Source organism: Globicephala melas, chromosome 11 (genome assembly GCF_963455315.2).
Source record: "Globicephala melas chromosome 11, mGloMel1.2, whole genome shotgun sequence".
NCBI lineage: Eukaryota > Metazoa > Chordata > Mammalia > Artiodactyla > Delphinidae > Globicephala > Globicephala melas.
The window spans coordinates 97087433-97103030 of NC_083324.2; the positions used below are offsets into that span (position 1 = coordinate 97087433).

Consider the following 15598-nt stretch of genomic DNA (forward strand, 5'->3'; position numbering starts at 1 on the left):
TCTTTTTGTTGCAATGGTAAATGGGAGTGTTTTCTTGATTTCACTTTCAGATTTTTCATCATTAGTGTATAGGAATCCCAGAGATTTCTGTGCATTAATTTTGTATCCTGCTACTTTACCATATTCATTGACTAGCTCTAGTAGTTTTCTGGTAGCGTCTTTAGGATTCTCTATGTATAGTATCATGTCATCTGCAAACAATGATAGCTTTACTTCTTCTATTCCGATTTGGATTCCTTTTATTTCCTTTTATTCTCTGATTGCTGTGGCTAAAACTTCCAAAACTATATTGAATAAGAGTGGTGAGAGTGGGCAACCTTGTCTTGTTCCTGATCTTAGTGGAAATGCTTTCAGTTTTTCACCACGGAGAACGATGTTAGCTGTGGGTTTGTCATATATGGCCTTTATTATGTTGAGGAAAGTTCCCTCTATGCCTACTTTCTGAAGGGTTTTTATCATAAATGGGTGTTGAATTTTGTCGAAAGCTTTCTCTGCATCTATTGAGATGATCATATGGTTTTTCTCCTTCAATTTGTTAATATGGTTTATCACATTGATTGATTTGCGTATATTGAAGAATCCTTGCATTCCTGGAATAAACCCCACTTGATCATGGTGTATGATCCTTTTAATGTGCTGTTGGATTCTGTTTGCTAGTATTTTGTTGAGGATTTTTGCATCTATGTTCATCAGTGATATTGGTCCGTAGTTTTCTTTCTTTGTGACATCTTTGTCTGGTTTTGGTATCAGGGTGATGGTGGCCTCGTAGAATGAGTTTGGGAGTGTTCCCCCCTCTGCTATATTTTGGAAGAGTTTGAGAAGGATAGGTGTTAGCTCTTCTCGAAATGTTTGATAGTATTTGCCTGTGAAGCCATCTGATCCTGGGCTTTTGTTTGTTGGAAGGTTTTTAATCACAGTTTCAATTTCAGTGCTTGTGATTGGTCTGTTCATATTTTCTATTTCTTCCTGATTCAGTCTTGGCAGGTTGTGCATTTCTAAGAATTTGTCCATTTCTTCCAGGTTGTCCATTTTATTGGCATAGAGTTGCTTGTAGTAATCTCTCATGATCTTTTGTATTTCTGCAGTGTCAGTTGTTACTTCTCCTTTTTCATTTCTAATTCTATTGATTTGAGTCTTCTCCCTTTTTTTCTTGATGAGTCTGGCTAATGGTTTATCAATTTTGTTTATCTTCTCAAAGAACCAGCTTTTAGTTTTACTGATCTTTGCTATCGTTTCCTTCATTTCTTTTTCATTTATTTCTGATCTGATCTTCATGATTTCTTTCCTTCTGATAACTTTGAGGTTTTTTTGTTCTTCTTTCTCTTATTGCTTTAGGTGCAAGGTTAGGTTGTTTATTCGAGATGTTTCCTGTTTCTTAAGGTAGGATTGTATTGCTATAAACTTCCCTCTTAGAACTGCTTTTGCAGCATCCAGTAGGTTTTGGGTTGTCGTGTCTCCATTGTCATTTGTTTCTAGGTATTTTTTTATTTCCTCTTTGATTTCTTCAGTGATCACTTCGTTTTAAGTAGTGTATTGTTTAGCCTCCATGTGTTTGTATTTTTTACAGATCTTTTCCCGTAATTGATAATCTAGTCTCATAGCATTGTGGTCGCAAAAGATACTTGATACAATTTCAATTTTCTTAAATTTACCAAGGCTTGATTTGTGACCCAAGATATGATCTATCCTGCAGAATGTTCCATGAGCACTTGAGAAAAATGTGTATTCTGTTGTTTTTGGATGGAATGTCCTATAAATATCAATTAAGTCCATCTTGTTTAATGTATCATTTAAAGCTTGTGTTTCCTTATTTATTTTCATTTTGGATGATCTGTCCATTGGTGAAAATGGGGTGTTCAAGTCCCCTTCTATGAATGTGTTACTGTCAATTTCCCATTTTATGGCTGTTAGTATTTGCCTTATGTATTCAGGTGCTCCTATGTTGGGTGCATAAATATTTACGATTGTTATATCTTCTTCTTGGATCGATCCCTTGATCGTTATGTAGTGTCCTTCTTTCTCTCTTTTAATAGTCTTTATTTTAAAGTCTATTTTGTCTGATATGAGAATTGCTACTCCAGCTTTCTTTTGGTTTCCATTTGCATGGAATATCTTTTTCCATCCCCTCACTTTCAGTCTGTATGTGTCTCCAGGTCTGGAGTGGGTCTCTTGTAGACAGCATACATATGGGTCTTGTTTGTTTTGTTTTGTTTTGTTTTGTTTTGTTTTGTTTTTGCGGTACACGGGCCTCTCACTGTTGTGGCCTCTCCCGTTGCGGAGCGCAGGCTCCGGACGTGCAGGCTCAGCAGCCATGGCTCACGGGCCCAGCCGCTCCGCGGCATGTGGGATCTTCTGGTACCGGGGCATGAAACCGTGTCCCCTGCATCGGCAGGTGGACTCTCAACCACTGCGCCACCAGGGAAGCCAAGGGTCTTGTTTTTGTATCCATTCAGCCAGTCTGTGTCTTTTGGTGGCAGCATTTAATCCATTTACATTTAAGGTAATTATCGATATGTATGTTCCTATTCCCATTTTCTTAATTGTTTTAGTTTTGTTCTTATAGGTCTTTTCCTTCTCTTGTGTTTCTTGCCTAGAGAAGATCCTTTAGCATTTGTTGTAAAGCTAGTTTGGTGGTGCTGAACTCTCTCAGCTTTTGCTTGTCTGTAAAGGTTTTAATTTCTCCATCAAATCTGAATGAGATCCTTGCTGGGTAGAGTAATCTTGGTTGTAGGTTTTTCTCCTTCATCACTTTAAATATGTCCTGCCACTCCCTTCTGGCTTGCAGAGTTTCTGCTGAAAGATCAGCTGTTAACCTTATGGGGATTCCCTTGTGTGTTATTTGTTGTTTTTCCTTTGCTGCTTTTAATGTGTTTTCTTTGTATTTAATTTTTGACAGTTTGATTAATATGTGTCTTCACGTGTTTCTCCTTGGATTTATCCTGTATGGGACTCTCTGTGCTTCCTGGACTTGATTAACTATTTCCTTTCCCATATTAGGGAAGTTTTCAACTATAATCTCTTCAAATATTTTCTCAGTCCCTTTCTTTTTCACTTCTTCTACTGGAACCCCTATAATTCGAACGTTGGTGCGTTTAATGTTGTCCCAGAGGTCTCTGAGACTGTCCTCAGTTCTTTTCATGCTTTTTTCTTTATTCTGCTCTGCAGTAGTTATTTCCACTATTTTATCTTCCAGGTCACTTATCCGTTCCTCTGCCTCAGTTATTCTGCTATTGATCCCTTCTAGAGTATTTTTAATTTCATTTATTGTGTTGTTCATCATTGCTTGTTTCCTCTTTAGTTCTTCTTGATCCTTGATAAATGTTTCTTGCATTTTCTCTATTCTATTTCCATGATTTTGGATCATCTTTACTATCATTATTCTGAATTCTTTTTCAGGTAGACTGCCTATCTCCTCTTCATTTGTTAGGTCTGGTGGGTTTTTATCTTGCTCCTTCGTCTGCTGTGTGTTTTTCTGTCTTCTCATTTTGCTTATCTTACTGTGTTTCGAGTCTCCTTTTTGCAGGCTGCAGGTTCGTAGTTCCCATTGTTTTTGGTGTCTGTCCCCAGTGGCTAAGGTTGGTTCAGTGGGTTGTGTAGGCTTCCTGGTGTAGGGGACTAGTGCCTGTGTTCTGGTGGATGAGGCTGGATCTTGTCTTTCTGGTGGGCAAGTCCACGTTTGGTGGTGTGTTTTGGGGTGTCTGTGGCCTTATTATGATTTTAGGCAGCCTCTCTGCTAGTGGGTGGGGTTGTGTTCCTGTCTTGCTAGTTGTTTGGCATAGGGTGTCCAGCACTGTAGCTTGCTGGTCGTTGAGTGAAGCTGGGTGTTGGTGTTGAGATGGAGATCTCTGGGAGATTTTTGCCGTTTGATATTATGTGGAGCTGGGAGGTCTCTTGTGGACCAGTGTCCTGAAGTTGGCTCTCCCAGCTCAGAGGCACAGCATTGACTTCTGTCTGCAGCACCAAGAGCCTTTCATCCACACGGTTCAGAATAAAAGGGAGATAAAGTAGAAAGAGAGAGAGAGAGAGAGAGAGAGGAAGAAAGGAAGGAAGAAAGAGAAAAGAAACTAAAGTAAGGTAAAATAAAATAAAGTTATTAAATAAAAAAATTATTAAAAAAAAATTTTTTTAAGTAAAAAAAAATGGACGGATAGAACCCTAGGACAAATGGTGAAAGCAAAGCTATACAGACAAAATCTCACACAGAAGCATACACATACACACTCACAAAAAGAGGAAAAGAGGGAAAGATAATAAATCTTGCTCTCAAAGTCCACCTCCTTAATTTGGGATGACTCGTTGTCTATTCATGTATTCCACAGATGCAGGTACATCAAGTTGATTGTGGAGCTTTAATCCGCTGCTTCTGAGGCTGCTGGGAGAGATTTCCCTTTCTCTTCTTTGTTCTCACAGCTCCCAGGGCTCAGCTTTGGATGTGGCCCCGCCTCTGCGTGTAGGTCGCTGGAGGGCGTCTGTTCTTCGCTCAGACAGGACGGGGTTAAAGGAGCCGCTGATTCGGTGGCTCTGGCTCACTCAGGCCGGGGGAGGGAGGGGCACTGCGTGCGGGGCGGGCCTGCGGCGGCAGAGGCCGGCGTGACGTTGCAGCAGCCTGAGGCGCACCGTGCGTTCTCCCGGGGGAGTTGTCCCTGGATCCCGGGACCCTGGCCGTGGGGGGCTGCACAGGCTCCCGGGAAGGGGGTGTGTATAGTGACCTGTGCTCGCACACAGGCTTCTTGGCGGCGGCAGCAGCCTTAGCGTCTCCTGCCCGTCTCTGGAGTCCGCGCTATTAGCCGCGGCTCGCGCCCGTCTCTGGAGCTCCTTTAAGCAGCGCTCTTAATCCCCTCTCCTCGCCACCAGGAAACAAAGAGGGAAGAAAAAGTCTCTTGCCTCTTCGGCAGCTCCAGACCTTTTCCCGGACTCCCTCCCGGCCAGCCGTGGTGCACTAACCCCCTTCAGGCTGTGTTCACGCCGCCGACCCCAGTCCTCTCCCTGCGCTCCGCTCCGACCGAAGCCCGAGCCTCAGCTCGCAGCCCCGCCCGCCCCGGCGGGTGAGCAGACAAGCCTCTGGGGCAGGTGAGTGCCGGTCGGCCCTGATCCTCTGTGCGGGAATCTCCCCGCTTTGCCCTCCTCACCCCTGTGGCTGTGCTCTCCTCCGCGGCTCCGAAGCTCCCGCCTCCGTTACCCGCAGTCTCCGCCCGCGAAGGGGCTCCTAGTGTGTGGAAACCTTTCCTCCTTCACGGCTCCCTCCCACTGGTGCAAGTCCCATCCCTATCCTTTTGTCTCTGTTTATTCTTTTTTCTTTTGCCCTACCCAGGTACGTGGGGAGTTTCTTGCCTTTTGGGAGGTCTGAGGTCTTCTGCCGGCGTTCAGTAGGTGTTCTGTAGGAGTTGTTCCACGTGTAGATGTATTTCTGATGTATCTGTGGGGAGGAAGGTGATCTCCACATCTTACTCTTCCGCCATCTTTCCCCTCTCTGAGTTTTTTTTTTTTTAATGTTTTAATTTCAGTCTTTTACATGTAGCTGTCCAGTTTTCCCAGCATTAAAACAATTTTAACACTTGTTTTTTGAAACTAGTTATAATCTACATTAATTATGCCCGATATATATTCTTAATCCTTGTTCACTCCTGGCCTCATATCTTAAGACCTCTGTTTATTTTAGAATTCAACTTTGTATATCATATAACCCCAAAGATCACTTTCCTTCCCTTAACACTAGGAAAAATATCACAGGAAATTCTGAAGAATTTCAGTCTCTAAAGTGGGAAACCTTAAGATCTGAAAGTAAATTTAACTATAGTAAGCTGTAGGAGGTAAGATCTGTGGAAGTTTGGGTTGTAAATTAGGCTCTTCAGAATATGAATTCCTCATGCTATCACTTAATTTACTCCGTGCTAAATTATTCCCACAGAGTAACCAAACCCAATCTGTGTTTAATATAAGGCTATGCAACATTTCCCTGCCATTTTTATGTTTAAGAACCATTTTTCCTCTTGTGGCATTCCTTGCAGAAATGAAATCTGTGAAATTATTGTGAGCCCTTTCTTAGGGTCCTTGTGGTGAGTACAGTGAGGTGTGGCCTGATGACTCATCCTGTGTAACTAGCGCCACTCTATCCAGGAACCGAGCCGTATCCATAAATGTATGAGCTCCAACACCAGGTGTCAAAAAGTCAGCATTTATTTAGGAAAGGAAATATGTCATTGAGTGATTAACTCCTAGAAGCAACAGTTAAACTTCTGAATCATTTGAATTTATTTTAAAGTGCCACTATTCTTCTTTACTTCGTAGTTGGAATTATTTACTAGACACTTGGGTTTTCAGTGAGAAAATAACATGGACACCTGTCCACATCAAGAGTTTTCTCTTTGTGGTTAGTCTGTAAAATTAGCTGGAGAAACTCAGCAGTTAATAATTTCCTGCTTTGAGAGGAGCTTTTGAACCTTTCCAGGATTGTACCTGGGTGGATTCCATTCAGGTGTGCATTCCCTGAGTCAGAGAGCCGCCTGTACACGTGGAAGGATGCTGGGAGCCATATGCAGGTGGCATAGTGACATGGCGGTGTAGACTGGTTCTAAGAAGTTTCATTCAAGGAACATGTGGCCCCAAAAATCTTTCTCAGTGGGCTTCCCTGGTGGCGCAGTGGTTGAGAGTCCGCCTGCCGATGCAGGGGACACGGGTTCCTGCCCCGGTCCGGGAGGATCCCACATGCCGCGGAGCGGCTGAGCCCTTGAGCCATGGCTGCTGGGCCTGTGCGTCCGGAGCCTGTGCTCCACAATGGGAGAGGCCACAACAGTGAGAGGCCCGCGTACCGCAAAAAAAAGAAACACAAAAAAATCTTTCCCAGTGGTTAGGATTCGACGCTTTCACTGCCATGGCCCGGGTTCAGTCCCTGGTTGGGAAACTAAGATTCCACATGCTGCACAGTGTAGCCAAAATAAATGGAGAGCAAACGGTGGCTCTGTCCTTCCACTGTACACAAGTCACGGGATATCTTGTTGACTTGCACACCGAAGCCTGAGAGGCACAGGCAAGCCTGCTCGGTTGGTTTGGTTGGTTACAGCACGATGATAACAGGGCCCAAGGATGCCCTGTCTGGTTTCTCTCAGGTCAGCTTGCCTGGTTCAGGGAAACAGAGTCTAACCCAAGGCCACAAACATTACCCTTGGCCATTCACCTAAACCCAAGCCACTCACAATTCTCTTACACAGTTACATTCTTGGTTCCACAGAAGGAGATAATGGTAAACAGGCTGTAGAAGTCACTTTCTAAATGCTTTCTTGTTAGTTTGTCCGAGTTCCAGGTTTAACTCTAGAAATGTTTCTTCATGTGGGTGAAGGCTTTTTTTTTTTTTTAAAGGAGGTAATGGCTCTTTAAAAAAGTCCATTTTTTTTTTGGCTGCATTTTGGGTCTTTGTTGCTGCGTGCAGGCTTTCTCTAGTTGTGGCGAGCGGGGGCTACGCTTCGTTGCGGTGCGTAGGCTTCTCATTGCGGTGGCTTCTCTTGTTGCGGAGCACAGGCTCTAGGTGCGTGGGCTTCAGTAGTTGCAGCACGTGAGCTCAGTAGTTGTGGCTCGCGGGCTCTAGAGTGCGGGCTCTAGAGTGTGGGCTCAGTAGTTGTGGCGCACGGTCTTAGCTGCTCCGTGGCATGTGGGATCTTCCCGGTCCAGGGACTGAACCCATGTCCCCGGCATTAGCAGGTGGATTCTTAACCACTGTGCCACCAGGGACGTCCCAAAAGCATTTTAATAGATACATAATGGGAGAATTATACAGATTGTATAAGACATATTTAAACATTTGTTAGCCTATTCATTTAACGTATACAGAGTATGTGTTTGGGACCAGGTTCTGAGAATACAAAAGCCAGAAAGAAATTCCTGCCTGCCCTCAAAAAACTTACAGTGTAATTAATACTGAGTTAATTGGAAGTTCGAGTTATTAGGAAGGCAGGGGGAGGAAAACTATAGGGGAGGGAAACAGTAATATGTGGTCACATGAAATTCAAATATTCTCACGTAGTCCTAAAGGTAAGCTTTTTATTTCTTTTCTTCTCATTAAAACTATCAAACCTATTTCTCTTGCTGCTGAAAAATAAATAGTAAATAACTACTCTGAAACTTTATTTCTGATAAACATAATATACTCACATAATAATATATAAAAATTAATGCCAGGTACTTTTAAAAAGGAATATAAGTTGAGTATCCTATTTAAGAATATAGTTCTTGTGGGCTTCCCTGGTGGCTCAGTGGTTGAGAGTCCACCTGCCGATGCAGGGGACGCGGGTTCGTGCCCCGGTCCGGGAGGATCCGGCATGCCGCGGAGCGGCTGGGCCCGTGAGCCATGGCCGCTGAGCCTGCGCATCCGGAGCCTGTGCTCTGCAACGGGAGAGGCCACAACAGTGAGAGGCTCGCATACCACACACACAAAAAAGAATATCGTTCTTAAAAAACCTAATTTTTATTAGTTTTTCATTCTTACATATTCATCGTAGAAAATTTAGACTACACAAACCAAAAAGAAGAAAATAAAAATTATCCATCATCCTATTACTCAGATATAACCAGATACCACTTAGATATATGTTTCAGAAGGTACCTTCCAGCCTTTTAATTATATAATAATAATGAACATTTATTGTGTATATAACAATAGTTAACATGTTAGCATGCTGCTAGGCCTATCACTTGCAGCATCTCATTTAATAAATGGCCTCAGGCTTTGCATGTGTTTCGTGGCAGTTTTTATTTTATTATTTTTTTTTTGCGTTACGCGGGCCTCTCACTCTTGTGGCCTCTCCCGTTGCGGAGCACAGGCTCCGGACGCGCAGGCTCAGAGGCCATGGTTCACGGGCCCAGCCGCTCCGCAGCATGTGAGATCTTCCCGGACCGGGGCACGAACCTGTGTCCCCTGCATCGGCAGGCGGACTCTCAACCACTGTGCCACCAGGGAAGCCCAGTTTTTAATTTAATATATTGTGTGATGCTTTCCTTTTCACTAAATATTCTACTAAGGCATCATTTTAAATGGCTGCATGGTGTTTTAACATATGATGTATTTAACATAGATGTATTTAATCAAATGTTTAAAATTTTTGAACTTTTTCCTATTATGATAAATGCTAGTGATGAGCATATTGTTTATAATAGCAAACAAAACAAAATAAAACCCGACAAGCAAGAAAATATTTGTAACCTCCAAAATTATTTCCTTAGGATAAATTCTTAAAAACAGTTCTGAAAACAAGCACTTGGATAATTTTAAGACTTTTTTTTTTTTTTTTTTTTTGCGGTACTCGGGCCTCTCACTGTTGTGGCCACTCCCGTTGCTGAGCACAGGCTCCGGACGCGCAGGCTCAGCGGCCATGGCTCACAGGCCCAGCCGCTTCGCGGCATGTGGGATCTTCCCGGACCGGGGCACGAACCCGCGTCCCCTGCATCGGCAGGCGGACTCTCAACCACTGCACCACCAGGGAAGCCCAATTTTAAGACTTTTAATAGGTATTGCCAAGAGAATATCCCTTTTTGCATTCAGCATCCGTATTTCCAGAACATAAGGATGGGCTGGTATTTTTCCATCATGTAAACAATCTGTTAATTTAGGACACAATGAACTGCTACTCCTCTTGGTCTGTCCCTTCAGCAGCTGCAGCTTTGGAGTTGCCAGGAAGTCGCCTGACTGGCCAAATCATGGACATCTTGGCCATCATCAGAAAGAACACAAATAGCCGATGTTGGTGAGGGTGTGGAGAAAAGGGAGCCCTGCTGCACTGTCGGTGGGAATGCCAGTTGGTGCACACACTATGGAGAACAGTATGAATGCTTCTCAAAAAACTAAAAATAGAACTACCGTATGACCCAGCAATTCCACTCCTGGGTATATATCTGAAAAAAACCAAGAACACTAATTTGAAAAGATACACACACCCCAATGCTCATAGCAGCATTGTTTACAATTGCCAGTATATGGAATCAGCCTGAGTGTCCATCAACAGATGGATGGATAAAGAAGATGTGGTGTATATGTACAATGGAATACTACTCAGCCATAAAAAAGAATGAAATTTTGCCATTTGCAGCAACATGGATGGACTTGGAGGGCATTAAGCTAAGTGAAATAAGTCAGACAGAGAAAGACAAATACTGTATGATATCACATGTGGAATCTAAAAAATACAAGAAACTAGTGAATACAACAAAAAAGAAGCAGACTCACATATATAGAGAACAAACTAGTGGTTACCAGTGGGGAGGGGCATTACATGGACAGGAGAGTGGGAGGTACAAACTATTGGGTGTAAGATGGGCTCAAGGATGTACTGTACAACATGGGGAACATAGCCAATATTTCATCATAACTATAAATGGAAAGTAACCTTCAGATGTTGTATAAAAAATTTTTAAACTTTTTTAAAATAAAAAAAATTATCATGGACATGCTACTGGGCTCATGGTACCTACTTGTAACAGTAGGGGAGGCAACCCAGTCGCCTTTCTTTCAATTCAGAGAAATGAATCCTAATAAGTTTGTATAAATTCAAATACCTAGTGAAAGTTTTTATAGGTTAAAACATACACTGCAACTTTTTTTTCCATAGTCCCTCCTATCAGCATAACATCCAGTTTCTGAGATGTGGCTGAGGAATTATCAAGAAAGGTTAGAGGGCTTCCCTGATGGCGCAGTGGTTGAGAGTCCGCCTGCCGATGCAGGGGACACGGGTTCGTGCCCCGGTCCGGGAAGATCCCACGTGCCACGGAGCGGCTGGGCCCGTGAGCCATGGCCGCTGAGCCTGCGCGTCCGGAGCCTGTGCTCCGCAACAAGAGAGGCCACAACAGTGAGAGGCCCGCGTACAGGAAAAAAAAAAAAAGAAAGGTTAGAAGGAGGTGGAAGTCTAGCCCAGCAATGTGGGGATACTTGAACTTGGAGATCACATCGGATAATCTTACACCCTTCTGGGTTCTGGGCATCTTGAGACATGCAGTATCTACCATCAGCCCTGGAAAAGTCCCCCAAAGGTTCTGGATGTTCTCAACTAAGGCACTAAGGAGATCGCTTAGATCCTCTATATGACCTCACCAGTGTCCTGCAACAATTGATAAAATAAATGTGAAGATGCTATGTAATATTCACATCAAATAGTAGAGACATTAAGAGGTCAACTCTAATAGACCCTTAACACAAAAGAAGTTTATAATTTTCTTTTAAGACCAAAGAGGATGCCAGTATTGGTTAAACATTAGAGAACTGTAAAAATTCCATCTCGGGAGACAAAAAGAATAATAGTGTTCAAGGAAATTTGACCTCAAACCGCTCCCCCACTTATATGCTTCCCAGTTGCCTCCTTGGTTTAGATTTTATTCTGAAACTTTCTCTCTGGCATCATCTGGTACTATGCTTGTGACTTCATTTTGTCCCCTAGAGAAAATGGTGTAATATAATTAGAAACCTTAAAAAAAATTTTTACTCACAAAAATACCAAGCACAAAAGTTAAAAACAAAACAAAAAAAACCCTAAGTAATTATGAGTCTCTCCCCCTCCAAATAAATAATTAGACTCAAGTGTGGGTTATTCAGAAAAGGAATTCACTGATAAATGACTAGTAATAATAGTTCCTTTTTCTTTGCAGAATCAAACTGTAAAAAAAATAGTTAAATATCATTTGCACGTGGGTGGGCTTATCAGTACTTCCTGTGTTAGGTTAGAAGGTGGGAAGTAGTAACATATTTACTTTGGTCACAGTGGCTGCTGGTTGAGAGTTCTAGTTTGTTCCAAATTATTTTACTCACCAGTCATTTATAATAGGCTTCCTGCATTCATACTCTACCTACACCTTTCAAAGAAGCACTTAAAGTCAGTCCAGAACTGTTTCTTAGGTTACAGTATTTTTAAGGCTAAAACAACTTCTTGTATCGTCAATGGTACACTTAATACATGTTCACTGATAAGCATGTGGTTTAAAAAATGAATGTTTTGCCTTGAGGGAGAAGTAAAATCATGAATTTAAAGTAGGATACTCTTCTGGCTTCTGTTAGATTTAGTTAAGCCCCAAAGAATATAATTCCTGGTATAACATTTTAAGTCTCAATATTATACATTGAGTTTAAATATTGATGTTGCTTTCCAAACAAGTTTTCCATTGAAAGTGTTACTATTTCAAATTTGCATACTTCTTCACTATGGTATTTATTGCATGTTGGAATATACCTTCAATTTTATAAGGAAAGTTAACGATGATAAAATAAGCATAAGCTTATGTTCTCACCAACTTTCCAAAAAGAGCTCTACCCAATAAATGAGACTTGGCTGGTGTGAAACCTATTAAAATGTACTGTAGCTTAAGTGATTATATGTAGTATTTAACAACATCTTTTACTGAATTCAGTAGACTTAAGCATTATTACGGTTGTTTATAGCCTGTATGTATGTATACACATGCACACACTTCTTAAAACTGGGCACGATATTTTAAAAAGAAAACATGATTCTTATATATTCAACAAGGACGTTTATTAATCATGTGTCAAACATTTATATGCCATGTCATTACAGTAATTTTTTGTTGTTGTTAGAGGTCATAGTAACTGTGCCCTTTTTCATGGCAATTAAACATTCATCTTTAAAATGGCACTTATGGCTACGTTAGTTATTTGTGGATGCTTCCAGTTTTAAAGACAGCTTTACTAAAAGTTTTCAAGATATGTGGAGATGCTTAATATGGGATCCTCAAATTCTTTTTTTTTCAGTCACACCACGCAGGGTCTTAGTTCCCTGATCCCAACCAGGAATTGAACCCAGGCCCCCTGCAGTGGAAGCTCGGAGTCCTAACCACTTGACCGCCAGAGAAGTCCCTCAGATTCTTAATGATGCCTTCTTATTATTTTGCCTGTGTGTGTGTGTGTTTGCCTTTCCTTAAGCTCCTTCATTTCCCCCCCAAACTCCCATCGTGTGGCTGGATCATGAGAAATTTTATGCCTTTGAATACACCCAGAGTTGCTGCAAAATCCCTCTTCATGACAATTCTTCCTTCTCTGATGGATTTCCTTTCAGACTCTCTCCTTAAAAGATGCCCATTCCTGACTTTATTAAAACTAGGACTTCCAAGAAACGTTTGGGTAATTGAAACAATATAGAACTTAAAAATGGGGCAGAGGAGACCAGCGTCCAGGAACCTGGCTCTCCCCTGAGTCCGCCTCTGGCTGGACTTTCACGTGAGCTCAAGAGATGCGCTGGGCATCCTCCCTGCTCCTCACTGCTGATTTTCACAAGGAAGAGGAAAAGTAGTAAACTAGAAGCAGCTTTTCCACCCTCAAGCAAAAGACGTTTTCTCCTTTGAAATGGAAGAAATGTCATCTTTGTCATTAATTCACAAATCTTTATGGAGGTCCCCAGAATTGTGTTAGGCCTTGGGGAAACAGAAATGCAGAAAAGACAACCTTTGACATCTCTGAGCTTCTGGTTTTGGGAGGGAGGGAGATCATCAACAGGTAATGACGCGATGAATAGTCTCCAGAAAAGAAGTGTCCTTGACTGTGGAGGGCAGAAAATCAGGAATGTTCCCAGAAGTCAACACCTGAGTCTCAGGGAAGGAGTTGGCCAGCTCCCACCTCTACTAGCAGACTCTACTCAATACCAGATGAGTAAAACAAACCCTCATCTCTCATGATAACCCTTTGTTCCTGAGAACTTTCTGTACTTGCCTCAAGGATGTTATGTGGAAAGATTTCTAGAATATGTCTGGAAATGTGCTTCCTTGAATGGGAAAGGCTTTCTTGATTCCTGACCAGATGTGTTTCAGGAAGAAGGAGGCATTGACTGAAAGCCGTAGAAGCCAGCCATAGAAGAAGAGAAAGCATGCCTAGTCCTTCTTTGTAGAATTCAGTTTAAAGACAAACAGACAATATGTGAAGTTATTTGCACTCTTTGTTGGGAGTCATGATCCAAGTGTGATCGTGGAAAGGTGATTTTCGAGGACCAGAATTGGTGAATCACACACATTTGTAAGAACACGGCAGTAATTTTAGATCAAGTGAAACGGCCAGTTGAGGAGCTGCTGGGGGGATCGGATGAGCCATTATTGAAATCGGGCAGAGCGCCCCAGAACTCCCAGGAATTGGTGAAGCTCGTAGGCTAACCTGGGGCAGGAGCCGGGGGAATAGGTGGGTCCCCAGCAACCTGGGAGACTTGGTCTACCTTGATTTAGGTGAAAGCATGTCTACCCTCCAATGACCCCTGACCCTTGACAAGGTATTAAGAATCTGCATGGGGCTTCCGTGGTGGCTCAGTGGTTAAGAATCCACCTGCCAATGCAGGGGACACGGGTTCAAGCCCTGGTCTGGGAGGATCCCACATGCCACACAGCAACTAAGCCCATGCGCCACAACTACTGAACCTGCGCTCTAGAGCCCGCGAGCCATAACTACTGAGCCCGTGTGCCACAAGCCCGTGCTCCGCAACAAGAGAAGCCACCGCAGTGAAAAGCCCGCACACCGCAACGAAGAGTAGCCCCCGCTCGCCACAACTAGAGAAAGCCCACGTGCAGCAACAAAGACCCAACGCAGCCAAAAATAAATAAATAAATTTATTTTGCAGAAAAGAATCTGCATGATGGTGGCAACTGTTATGAAGGCAAAAAAGACAAAGAATGTTGAGACTGAGGACACTTGGGTGCTCATCCCGTCTTTGCCATTTGCTAACTCTCTATCACACGCAGCACAAACCTTAGTGTCCTTAACTGCTTTTTCCTATTTCTAAACATGGGGGATACATCAAGGTATATCATCAAGGATGCGTTAAGGAAGGGTCAAGGGAGAAAAAGGAGGTGAGGCACCGCACAAGAGGGCTTTCTGCAGACAAGGTATTGCTTTGTGCCTTGGGGTGCATCTGTGGAGCTTCTAAGAAGGCCAAGGGCATCCTATGAAAGGAAAATCACGCTGAGAAGGGAAGTCATTTAGGAAAACTGTTGCTTTATCTCTATTAGAATTTTAAGATTCTCCAACAATAAATATTAATAGGTTACTTATAAAATGTTAAAAACTGGAAGAGTACAGAAGTAGAACTGTGTTTTTTAAAGGAATATTTTGTCAGTTAAGGAAATTTAATGTAAAAGAAACAACTTACTTGTTTTCCTCTTTGAATACAGGTCCATAATCCTTCATTGTTCTGAAATCCAAAGAACTTTCAAAACAAATAATTTTTAGAATAAGTTTTCAGCAAGCTTGTTTGATGGTAAAACATAACCTGAGGGCTTCCCTGGCGGCGCAGTGGTTGAGAGTCTGCCTGCCGATGCAGGGGACATGGGTTCGTGCCCCGGTCCGGGAAGATCCCACATGCCGCGGAGCGGCTGGGCCTGTGAACCGTGGCCGTTGAGCCTGCGCGTCCGGAGCCTGTGCTCCGCAGCGGGAGAGGCCACAACAGTGAGAGGCCCGCATACTGCAAAAAAAAAAAAAAAAAAAAAACCATAACCTGTTTTTTAGACTAGTCTTTATTTATTGCTTTACTTACTTTTTGTAATTGTACCGACTGATAGCATGCTACATAATACATAATACAAGAACCATTTTAACTTTTTTTTTATTGAAATATAGTCAATTTACAATGTT

At 42.6% G+C, this 15598-nt stretch overlaps 1 protein-coding gene across 3 annotated transcripts in view; it reads left to right on the forward strand.

Moving 5' to 3' along the window:
* The window catches only part of BLOC1S5 (biogenesis of lysosomal organelles complex 1 subunit 5), a 107007-nt gene extending 91652 nt beyond the window's left edge, over positions 1–15355 (forward strand). The window contains exons 6-7 of one of the 3 annotated variants that reach the window (XR_009565766.1): positions 4855–5070; positions 5312–8221. The gene's annotated coding sequence lies outside the window, so the exon portion shown is untranslated. Of the gene's footprint in view, positions 1–4854; positions 8222–12742 lie in introns of those variants that run through there. The other 2 variants (XM_060307652.1, XM_060307650.1) reach the window with 2 other exon arrangements.
* Positions 15356–15598: the final 243 nt, after the last annotated feature.